The sequence below is a fragment of the Candoia aspera genome, chromosome 1 (assembly GCF_035149785.1).
Source record: "Candoia aspera isolate rCanAsp1 chromosome 1, rCanAsp1.hap2, whole genome shotgun sequence".
Classification (NCBI taxonomy): Eukaryota; Metazoa; Chordata; class Lepidosauria; order Squamata; family Boidae; genus Candoia; species Candoia aspera.
Genome location: NC_086153.1, coordinates 18,830,775 through 18,840,994, shown reverse-complemented (window position 1 = coordinate 18,840,994; position 10,220 = coordinate 18,830,775).

Sequence of the window (10,220 nt, the reverse complement as noted above, 5' to 3'; positions counted from 1 at the left end):
TTCTCCACAAAGGAACCCAGAGAAGAGCATCCTCTGAAGATCAGGTTGCTATAGGAAGAGATTGTTGAAGAATTGTCATTCTGAGGAGTGCTGAAAAAGAAGCTGCACAACCACCCCTTTCAAAGCACACACCTCCTTAACTCCCTCCTTAATCCACATTAAATACTTTCTGGGACCATCCAGGCATTCTCTCTTTGGCTTGCTGTTAAATCCTGACATGGGCAAGAGTCAAGGATGCAGATGTTTGGCTGAGCCCATCCAATGACAACTTGCATATCCTCAGCCACAGTGCATGAAATCAGTCCCTTGAAACCAGACAAGGTAGTACTTTGGACATCTCCATAGAAGGGTGTCAACAGTGATGTCCAATTCAGTGGAAATAAGAGCGATATATATTACCTATCTTTTGCTATAACCGTAATCCTCTATTAGAGTATAAAGAAGAATTTAAACCATAAAATTACAGCACAAATAATGACATAACTTTTTAAAAAAGAATCATACAATTACAGCACATTAAAAAATTAAAGCCAAGGTAACAAAAATGGCTACTCCATCAGCCAAAAGATCTGCAGATTTTAGTAAAAGTCAAGGAGCACAGTGAAAAAATGGGAGCAAATTTGAATATGAAGAAAACCAAACTACAACAGGTACAATGCCCAACCTTAGAACTGATCATGAAGATACTGAATTTATAGATAGCTTCTGCCTTTGGAATCAACCATCAATAGTAAGGGAACAAGCATTCAAGAAATACACCACAGACTAGCTCTTGGTAGACTACCCATGAAGGTCTTGGAAAAGAAATTCAGACACCATGATGTGTTTGTACCTATAGAGAGCAGAATAGTGCAGGCAATGGTATTCCCTGTGACACTCTATGAAAGTAAAAGTTGGACTTTGAAAAAGCAGGATCAAAAGAATATTGATCCTTTTGTACTTTGGTGTTGGAGAAGGCTGCTGAGAATGTCATGGACTGCCAAGAAAATAAACAAATGAAACACTGAACAAATCAACCCAGAGTTCTCTCTCAAGGTACAAATGACCAGGTCAAATTATCCTACTTCAGACACAGTAGGTGAAGACCCAGCTCTCTGGTGAAGGCTCTGATGCTGGGAAAGACAGAAGGAAAGAGGAGAAGAGGACAACCAGCAGCAAAGTGGGTGGACTCAGTTACAGTCAATGAGTGCACCGTTGGAAGACCTGAAGGACCAGGTTAGGGACTGATCGTCATGGAGAAAATCTGTGTGGTTGCTAAGAGTTGACACCAACTTGATGGCACATACTGTAATCAGCAAGAACAGCAACAAGACTCAGCAGTACAGATTCAGTTAAAAGCCTGAGTGAAGAAACATAATTTCAGACTGGTATAGAAAGCTTGTTTCAGATACATTATACAAAGACCCAGCTCTCTGGAAAAGGCTTCAGTGCTGGGAAAGGTGAAAGGAAAGAGAAGAAGAGGACAACCAGCAGCAAGGTGGATGGACTCAGCTGCAATGGTGATGAGCGCGCTATTGGGGGACTTGAAAGAACAAGTTAGGTCTAGATCATCATGGAGGAAATCTATGTGGTTGCTAGAAGTCGAAAACAACTCAATGGCACATTGTCCATCCGTGGAGACATTCTACTTCAAGTGGTTCAGACACTGAAAGGGTTAAAGAAAAGTTAGCTAGACCTAGTAATAAACCCCGGGAAAGGAAATCAAATCCCAAGAGCCAGTCAGGAATCTTGGTTTCTCCCCTTAAATGAGTTTCTGTAAAAGGAGTATTTTGTCTTGTATTTTGGGGATTTGTGTTTTTTCCTCTGAAGCTAGTTGAAACAAGGGTTCCTGCCTGTCCCCCACTCACCCCACCCCACCCCACCTGGAGGAACCTGACTTGATCTAGTGAATTTGGAGAGCAAGCTAGGGCAAGTGAAGCTAGCTGCAGCATAGATTTTGTTTAATTTCATGGATTGAGATCCATAGATTGAACACTGCCAAAGTTAACCAAAAGTAAAACTACAAACAGCATGCTTACTCTAGTCTCCAGTAAATCAGTTTTCTGATTTTGCACAAAAGGATAAATCTTCCCTTGAGTTTTGAGCTACGTATCTAGGCTTTGCTGACATCTAGGGATCAACTGGATTTTTGCAACCCAGATGTAATAGTCCTACTTAAGTCAAACTCCACTCCTGGTATTTTAATGCATACATTCATGTTGGTTTCTTGGCAACAGTACAGAAGTGGTTTGCCATTGCTTTCTTCCAGGCTGATTTTTGACTTCCCAATCTTGCTATAGCCCTGGGATTTCCTGTAATCTTCCATCTAAGTACTGTACTAACATGCCATTCCATAGAACATTAACCAAGGTGTAGCTACCTGGCTGGACCTGTGGGCGAAAGGCTGGAGGTTTCAATCTTCCTTGTTTAGAAGTCCACTGAATCTACACAGCTTCACCCTACCTCCTGCCGTGGTGTAGCAGTTTGGTAGTTATTGCTGCTATCTGGCACCCTCCCTCTGATTCCAGTCTGAGGGAAAGAGGACTTATACAACCTGTAGTGTCTTTGTAGCAAATAAAAGGTAAAAATGCAAATAAATAATGTCTATAATGGAACCCGGTAGTGTAAAGGCATCTTTTAACTCTTTCCCCCATTGGGAGATCTCACTAGAGATAAAATCACACTTCATTTTTAAAAATAAAGTCACTCAAAAGATACAATATGTGAAACCCAATTTACAAAAATGCATGCAATGTTCATGGCAGGCCACAAGATGGTGCTAATCTACTCTAGTGAACTTGGGCAAGAATCCCTTCTTTACCTATCCCTTCCAAATAAATTAATAAAGAAGTAAAGATAAACTAAAAAGTAAATATTGAACTATTTGTGCAGAGAAATATGAATTAGAATATGTTTTCTAGCATGCCCAGACAAAAGAAATCTATTGCAACATATAATTAGAGCAGTTACCTCTTCCTTAGAAATATCATGAAGCAGAATCCCCTGCTTCCTTTTTCCTAAACCTCTGCCACCTTCTTGGGGTAATTCAAGCCATTTATTTCAAAGCTGTTGGGAAAACAATACGCTGCACTTGCTCAGGCACATAGATGTCTTGCTCTGTGCCTACTGGGTTCTGTCTTCTTCTAAGGATCTATATACTAAAACTCTTGTGTCTATTTGTCTGTTTGTAACCTTCAATTGAGCAAAATGGAGCATCCCAGGGCAACAGTTTTTGAAGCAATGTACCTCAAATGGGCTAACTTAGAGAATGTGTCAAAAATCCAGGACCCATTACTCCCATGGGACTGAAATTTGGCAAAGTTGTGGCTGCTTCAGCGCTGCCACAGTCAGCCAAGATCACATGATCATCATGGGCATATCCCCAACCTCTTTCCCACCTCTCTCTGGCCTCTGCGCCCAATGGGCTGGTGGCAAGGCCCGACAGGTAAGCGGCCATTGGCTGCTTTGGAACCAAGGCCAAAATCTGAAATCTCTTAATGGCAGTGGGCAGCAAAGGAAGGACAAGGGAGTGACTCAGACGCCTGCTTGTGAGGTAGGGCTGGCTGGGGTGGGGGGGCTTGTAATTCTTCATGGACAAGCATTTTCTTGTAGAGGTTGCGTTTATACTTTACTCGTTTTATTAAAAAGTAATAATGCCTGAAAAGCCCACCAAATGGCAGCTGGAAGATGCAGTGACAGTAAAGTAAACGTGCTTTATCACTATCTCTGCCCCCATTATCAGCATATAATGCATTCCTGCTTGTAACCAGTCATGGTGGCTAGGAGACTGGCACTAGGCTCCAGCTGATATTCTGCCTGCTTCATCTACCACATCTTTGGAAAAGGGGTGCTTTGGTCTTCCCAGTAACTGGGAATTTTCATTGCCAGTCAAGACAGGTACTGCTTTCCCTTGTGAAGCCCAGTCAGATCCAAATTTGGGCAAAGTTTGATAGTGGCTGAGGATATACTGACTTCCATACTTTGGACTAACTAGCCTATGTACTCCTATCCATTTTTTAAAAACAGGTCCTAAGGTTTTCTGTTCTTATGCACAAGAGGAAAAGGACCTCACAAAGATGCCCATTGCCTTTTCCCTTTTGACTGGCAAACCCTTTCAAGTCTAAAATAAGTGGTAAACATGGAGTTAGCTCTAAACTGCCTATCAATATGGCTTCCTATTTTTGTTTCTGCTTTTCACCTGAGAAAAAGTGCAGGTTTGGTGTTGCCTCACCCGATCATTTCCCATCCGCAGCGCTTCTGACATGTGTCCAAATGTGTTCCCTGAAGGTCAGCTGTTTGCTTTTTCTGTCAGACAGTGGAATTTTTCCATGCAAGCCCTTGAACTTTCTGGCTGCCGCCTCCCTGTTTCATCCACCCAGCTTCATTGATCAGTGACTTAATAGTTTGTCCTGGCCAACAAATGTGTGCCAATTGCCATGCAATTTTTTTGTTGAAAGGGTTAAAAGCTTGGGAAGAAGCTATGTGCATATATAGCCTGCATCCACATGTTGTGTTACCATGTTTGTATTGGGCTAAACATGCTATGTGAACCAACCTGCTACAGCATATTCAATAAACCTTCGGTTAAAAATCCTAGCTTAACGCAACATGTGAACAAACAGTGTCTAACCATTCTCTCTGTGGCTGGAATCCCTGCTTGAACATTCACGCAGTGCTGCCTCTTCCTCATTCTGAAATTCTATCTACAAATCTTGTGTGATCTCTGACTTATCCTGAATCCTCATTCCAAAATTTTTGGCTCTTTTTTCCATGCCTACTTTTTTTTTGTATGCAACATTTACCACCATGGGTTGTGTTAACATGATTTGATTTATCAGGTCACCAAAGACAGAAAACACATTTGTACATCATGTTACGTTAGATTGGCAATAATGTTGGTTAAAGTTTGTATGTGTGTCTGTGTCTGCCTGTCTGTCTGAGTGTATTGTGCAAGCCTAGTGTTTGGTTCAGCATCTTATGTGAAGCCAGAAAATGAATGAATCCAGTAACCAAATTAAGCATGTTGTGTGAGCAGAGCCATACTTCAGTTCATCTCTCACAATTGGATGCTCTTTGGTTTTTCTTTTGGTGGAAAATTTGGACCAGAGAATGATAGTAATGGACTCTGTACCAAGCTGCCATCCATGCTGGAGCAGAATTTATTTTAGCAGATACTGCAAATCCACTGTCAGATCAAATCACTGTGCTCCCTGATCTATCCAGCAAAGACATTCTTAACTATTTTCCCCAGAGTTTTTCCCTTCAGCCCAGTGTATGAAAAATCACACCGAAAAAGATGCCTGGTTCTCCCTACCTAAAGCCCAGGAGTCAAGAACTGAATAAACTTTGTGTCAGTATTGGAACAAAAAAACATGGCTGTGTAACCATGCAGGCTTCCGAGAGGGGAAGTTTTTAATGAGAAATTCTCTTCGAAAACAATATAGCCAAATCTCTGGGCATAAAGCAAGCATATTAGGAAAAGGGAAAGAGAAGGGGAAAGGCCACCACGCTTATCAAATTTCAAAAATAAAATCAGTCCAGCTAAACTTAAACACATTATTACTTGCCCAAATAAGTTCCCAAGCCCTTGAACATGCACAGAGTTCATTCCAGCAAGGATATCTCCAAAGGGAGCATCTGAGACTCCTGCTTGGATGTTGTTATACAAGGCCTCCTTGCTCTTTCCACAAATGTTGGCACATTTATGTAGATTGCAGAAGTATGTAAAAGTGTATCTCTGGGAGGCACCATCTGATCCAGACAAGAAAAACATCATTCCAATGCCACAAGGCCAGCCAGCAAATCAGAAAATACCTAATGGCTGGTCTAGGCCACACAAACATATAGGCTGTGTTCACACAAACATTTGCAGCGCACTTTTCTTTCATCATGGAATACAATGAACCATAAGCTAACCAAATGGGCTGGCTTCACACAGCATGCTAAGATGCAGAAAAGTTAGCTAACCAAGTTTAGCATGTTGTGCAGATGTATGTGTTTTGTCCTTAACTAACCTGCCTAAGAGTATTCTAGGAATACAACCAGAGGGGGTTTTGTTAAGAGAGCAATTAAGGCTACAGCCTGTAAACATGACCACCTTATACAAAACCTGGCATTATTCTCCTGTAAAGTTGGATGAATAATACAGTATTATGAGTTTTGGCAAACAATTCTCAGAAAAGCATGTGGCATACCAACAGCCAGAGTGACACGTGTCCTCGGACAGTCTTTTGAGGCCACATCCTGTTTTCAATTGGAAGAACTGATGAAGAAGACCTCGGTGAAACTTCTACAGTAACCTGAAACTCTTCTTTTCAGGGTCCAAAAGAGGATCTGTGCTCATCTTTTAGGGCATATTACAGAAGTAGAAGGATGGGAAGAAGAACATACAAATTGCTTTGCCAGCCAGAAAGGTCCAGTTAGATGTTAAGAGTGGTGTATGGTTGCCACCAAAACCTGATTTTGTTTTGGATGGAATGCCAGTTATTGCCCCTAAAGCCTGTTTTAAGGTTCCTATAGTGGTCAGCTGGTCACACAGTAAGCTCCCATATTAAGCGGGAAAGAAGAAAAGATTCCCAGAGAAAGCCAACAACCAAGCAGAACCAAAATTAACACATGGACGTTAAGCATTAAATTATGAATCGGACCCAAATATTCTGTTAATCCATTTCCTTGGCTATCTCTCTCTAGTAGCTCATGTGCCCTGAGGAAGATACCAATTCCTTGTTGTTTGTCCTGACTGTTAGGAGTTCAGAGGTAGGCTGCCTCTGAATATGGGAGCTCCACTTTGCTAGCATAGCTAATAATTACACTTTGACAGTCCTTTCTCTTAACCCTTTTAACCTTATTCTTGTCCATCTCTAACCCAGTTCACCCACCAACTTTCAACAAAGAGTTTGCTGGGGCAAAGCGTTTTGTGGCTAACAGCTATATTGTTAAACACAAATACTGTCCAAAAGTATTTGTGGACTACAGTCTGCAAGTTTGTTAATTATTTTTACATTTTCTTCCTGCCTTTCATTTCCATTATGATGTTCTCCACTGTCTACACCAGTGTTTCTCAACCTTGGCAACTTTAAGAGGTGTGGACTTCAACTCCCAGAATTCCCCAGCCAGCACTGGGGAATACACTACACTGTAATAGCATCAGAGGTCAGAGAATGCTGGGTTAGGGTTAGGGTTAGGAATGCTGGGCAAAATAGGCCTTGACCCTAATCCAAGCACAACTCTTATGTTCTGTTCTCTTTTTTTTCCTGCTGAGCAGCCCACCAGTTATGGATGACCTTAAATCCTGAATTCTAGATAGTGTTGTTGTTTAGATAGCAACATGGACCTTCTCTATCTCAGCCAGCACTACATTATCTCTTGTGCATGATGGGCCTTTTGTTCAGGGCCTGCTAAACTCCCAAAGGCCTATAAAGTGTTTTAGCTAAAAAAAACAGATGTCTGAAAAGAATGTACTGTATATAGGCATAATTATGTAGAACAATGATTATATGTGACTGTACAATGTATAGTGTGCCCAGGATATGCAACCATTTTGATCTGGCCCCGTTCTCAGCAATGATTGTGGAGGAAAAGCTTTGATGAGATATTTGCCCAGACTGAGTCCCAATATTTATAGTAAATGTGGACTGAGCCTTAATCAGTCCTCTTAGCTTAACAAAATGAAGACTTGGCTGTTGAAGTCTACTGCTGTGAAAGGGGGAAAAAAAGCAAGGGTGGGGGGTGGTCTTTTTGTAATCTCTCCAAGAGAAATCCTGGCATGCCTCAAGCTCTTCAACTCCCAGCATAATACCACAATTGTTTCTGCCTAAAGATTAAGAAGGAAAGCTACTTGGCAGTATTTTTGCACCCGAGCTGCTGGAGATCTCTCTTGGACTTTTGTGGAACAGGAGGGCTCAAGGAAAGCCCTGTACTGGTGCAGGCTGAGCTTTGGGGCATTATTGTTGAAAAATATTGTCTGGGTTCAGATATCACACTTAGCTATAATGAAGTTGGCCTGATTTTGGCTTCACATGAAATTTGAACCCAGAGATTTGCTATGATTTATGGCTGGGAAGCATGAACCCAGACAATGGTGGCTTGTTCAATAAAGCATAGTTAACCTGTGGCTTAGCACAACTTATGAACCCAGCCAACTGCAGCCAGTGCGAGTTGGGGAGTTGGGGGAGCCGTCAAGAATGGGGAGGTAGATCTTTCAGTAACCTGAACACCATCTCCCTTGCAGTCCTCCATGTCTGATCTCTAAACCCCTTCTTGGCTTGGGGCAGGCACATATTGCTGAGTTCTCACATCCCCTATACTGTGGTTTGATTGAACCATGTGCTATTAAATAAGCCACAATTGCAGGGTCATATATCATGCAGAACTAGAAACAGGTAAATCACACTATGGCTTGTGTGTGAACCCTGTCAGTGGCTTACACTGAATGTTACATGTGGCAGTTGTGAGTCACTACACTGTACTTCACTGAGTCTTGGGCAGACTGAGGACTTTCTTCATCCTTGAAGTTGGGATCTAGTTACTGGATAGACCAGTAACCTCATGCATGGTTATACTGTACACCAGTGGGCTCTTCCAGGTCAATGGGATGCATTCACACAATATGTTTAACCTGATAGCTAAATTGACCTGTTTTCTGAGTGTGCACAATACACTGAACCATAAATGAATCAGGCGTTTCACACAAACACACGTGCAAAACGCACTCACACAAAACTTAAATACATTTAAAACTAAGTATCGCACATTTGCTGATGAGCCTGCTAGATAATTGATATGGTTAAGTGTGTTGTGTGAACAGAATCGTCTATGCAGGATCAAAATAAGCTGTTTTATACCAAGTCAAACCAGGATAGACTACAATGACTGGCAACAGTTTTAGACTGACAACTTCTTAGTCATCAATGCCCACTGATAAATGTTAAAAGGAGGTGCTGCACACTTGAGGTAGGTCTTCATCCCTTTGGAATGGGGTTGTCCTGATTAGGCTTTGCCTGTGCAAACACCCTGCCTTATTTGTGGAATTTTACTGGTGTTTCAGTGGAACCTTAGTTTTTCCCCTATCAGATTCAGATCCAGATCCAAATTCACTTCCACTTACTTTTCAACCAAAAAACCATTAATGAGGAAAGGGGCTGTTCCAATATTGTTTGAATTAATGTTTTGAATTCATTTAGCCTAGTGCTGTCTGATCTGAATGGTAGACACATTCGAATATCTCAGATCAAGATCCTTCTCAGCCCTGTTTCTTGAGGTATTTTACCTGGGAGAGTCTGTGAAGTGTATCTTGGATCTCATACATGAAAAACTAGTATCGATTCTCCAAACCTTGCTGAGCTATGGGCCTTGTTGGAAGACCCTTTTTCCCAGATGAGCAAATATGCTTGCCATGATCAAGTAGAAAGACCCAGACAGCGCCGTCCCTGAAAGTTACATGGACTTCTGCAAATCGGGGTTGGCTGGCCCCAAAGCTGCAGGAGATAGAAGCTGGAACTGTATGTTCCTAGTTTCACTACTGCTTGTATGGTCTGACTTCAGTTGTCTTGATTTTTAAATATTTGCTGAAGAACTGGTGATATTCCTGATGATAGTCTTATACTTATCAAAAACTAAGACGGAAGCAGGCTATACATTTTGAGTTTGAATCTCTTGTTTTACAGCTCAGTGTTTGTTCCCATTGTCTTCTCCTCCCTTTCATTATGATGATGCCTTCTTGACATCACAGTCTGCTGCTTCCTCCTCTGGTGAACGAACTATACCTTCCCCTGCTCCGTTCCCAACCTTTCCTCAGCCCCCTTCCCTCATGTCTCCTGAGTCCCCGGACTGTTCTCACAAGTGGATTATTGGTACTAGCTATGAGAGATCTCATTTCCACCCAGGTCTTTGGCGCAGGTGATTAAAGCCCTCTTTTTCCCATCCAGTTTTGTCATTTCTGCCATCTTTCTTCTTTTCTTGTTTTTTGTTTTGATTGTTGTTTCCTTGTTTTTAAATGTTTTTAACGATTTGTAAACTGCTCACAGTTGCTGGGAACCTGGCAGCATATAAATTCAATAATTGTTGTTGTTGTTATTTTCCCATCCTTAGTGGCAAATAAAGCTTTGCTATGATTTCTTTACACAGGCATGATTTCCTCATACATGGGGCAGAACCATTTCCCCCTGAACACGCTGAATGTGATAGTAATGATGGCTATGCCCTCCTGTATAGCCAGAAATGAACAGTTTCAAACACCTCCA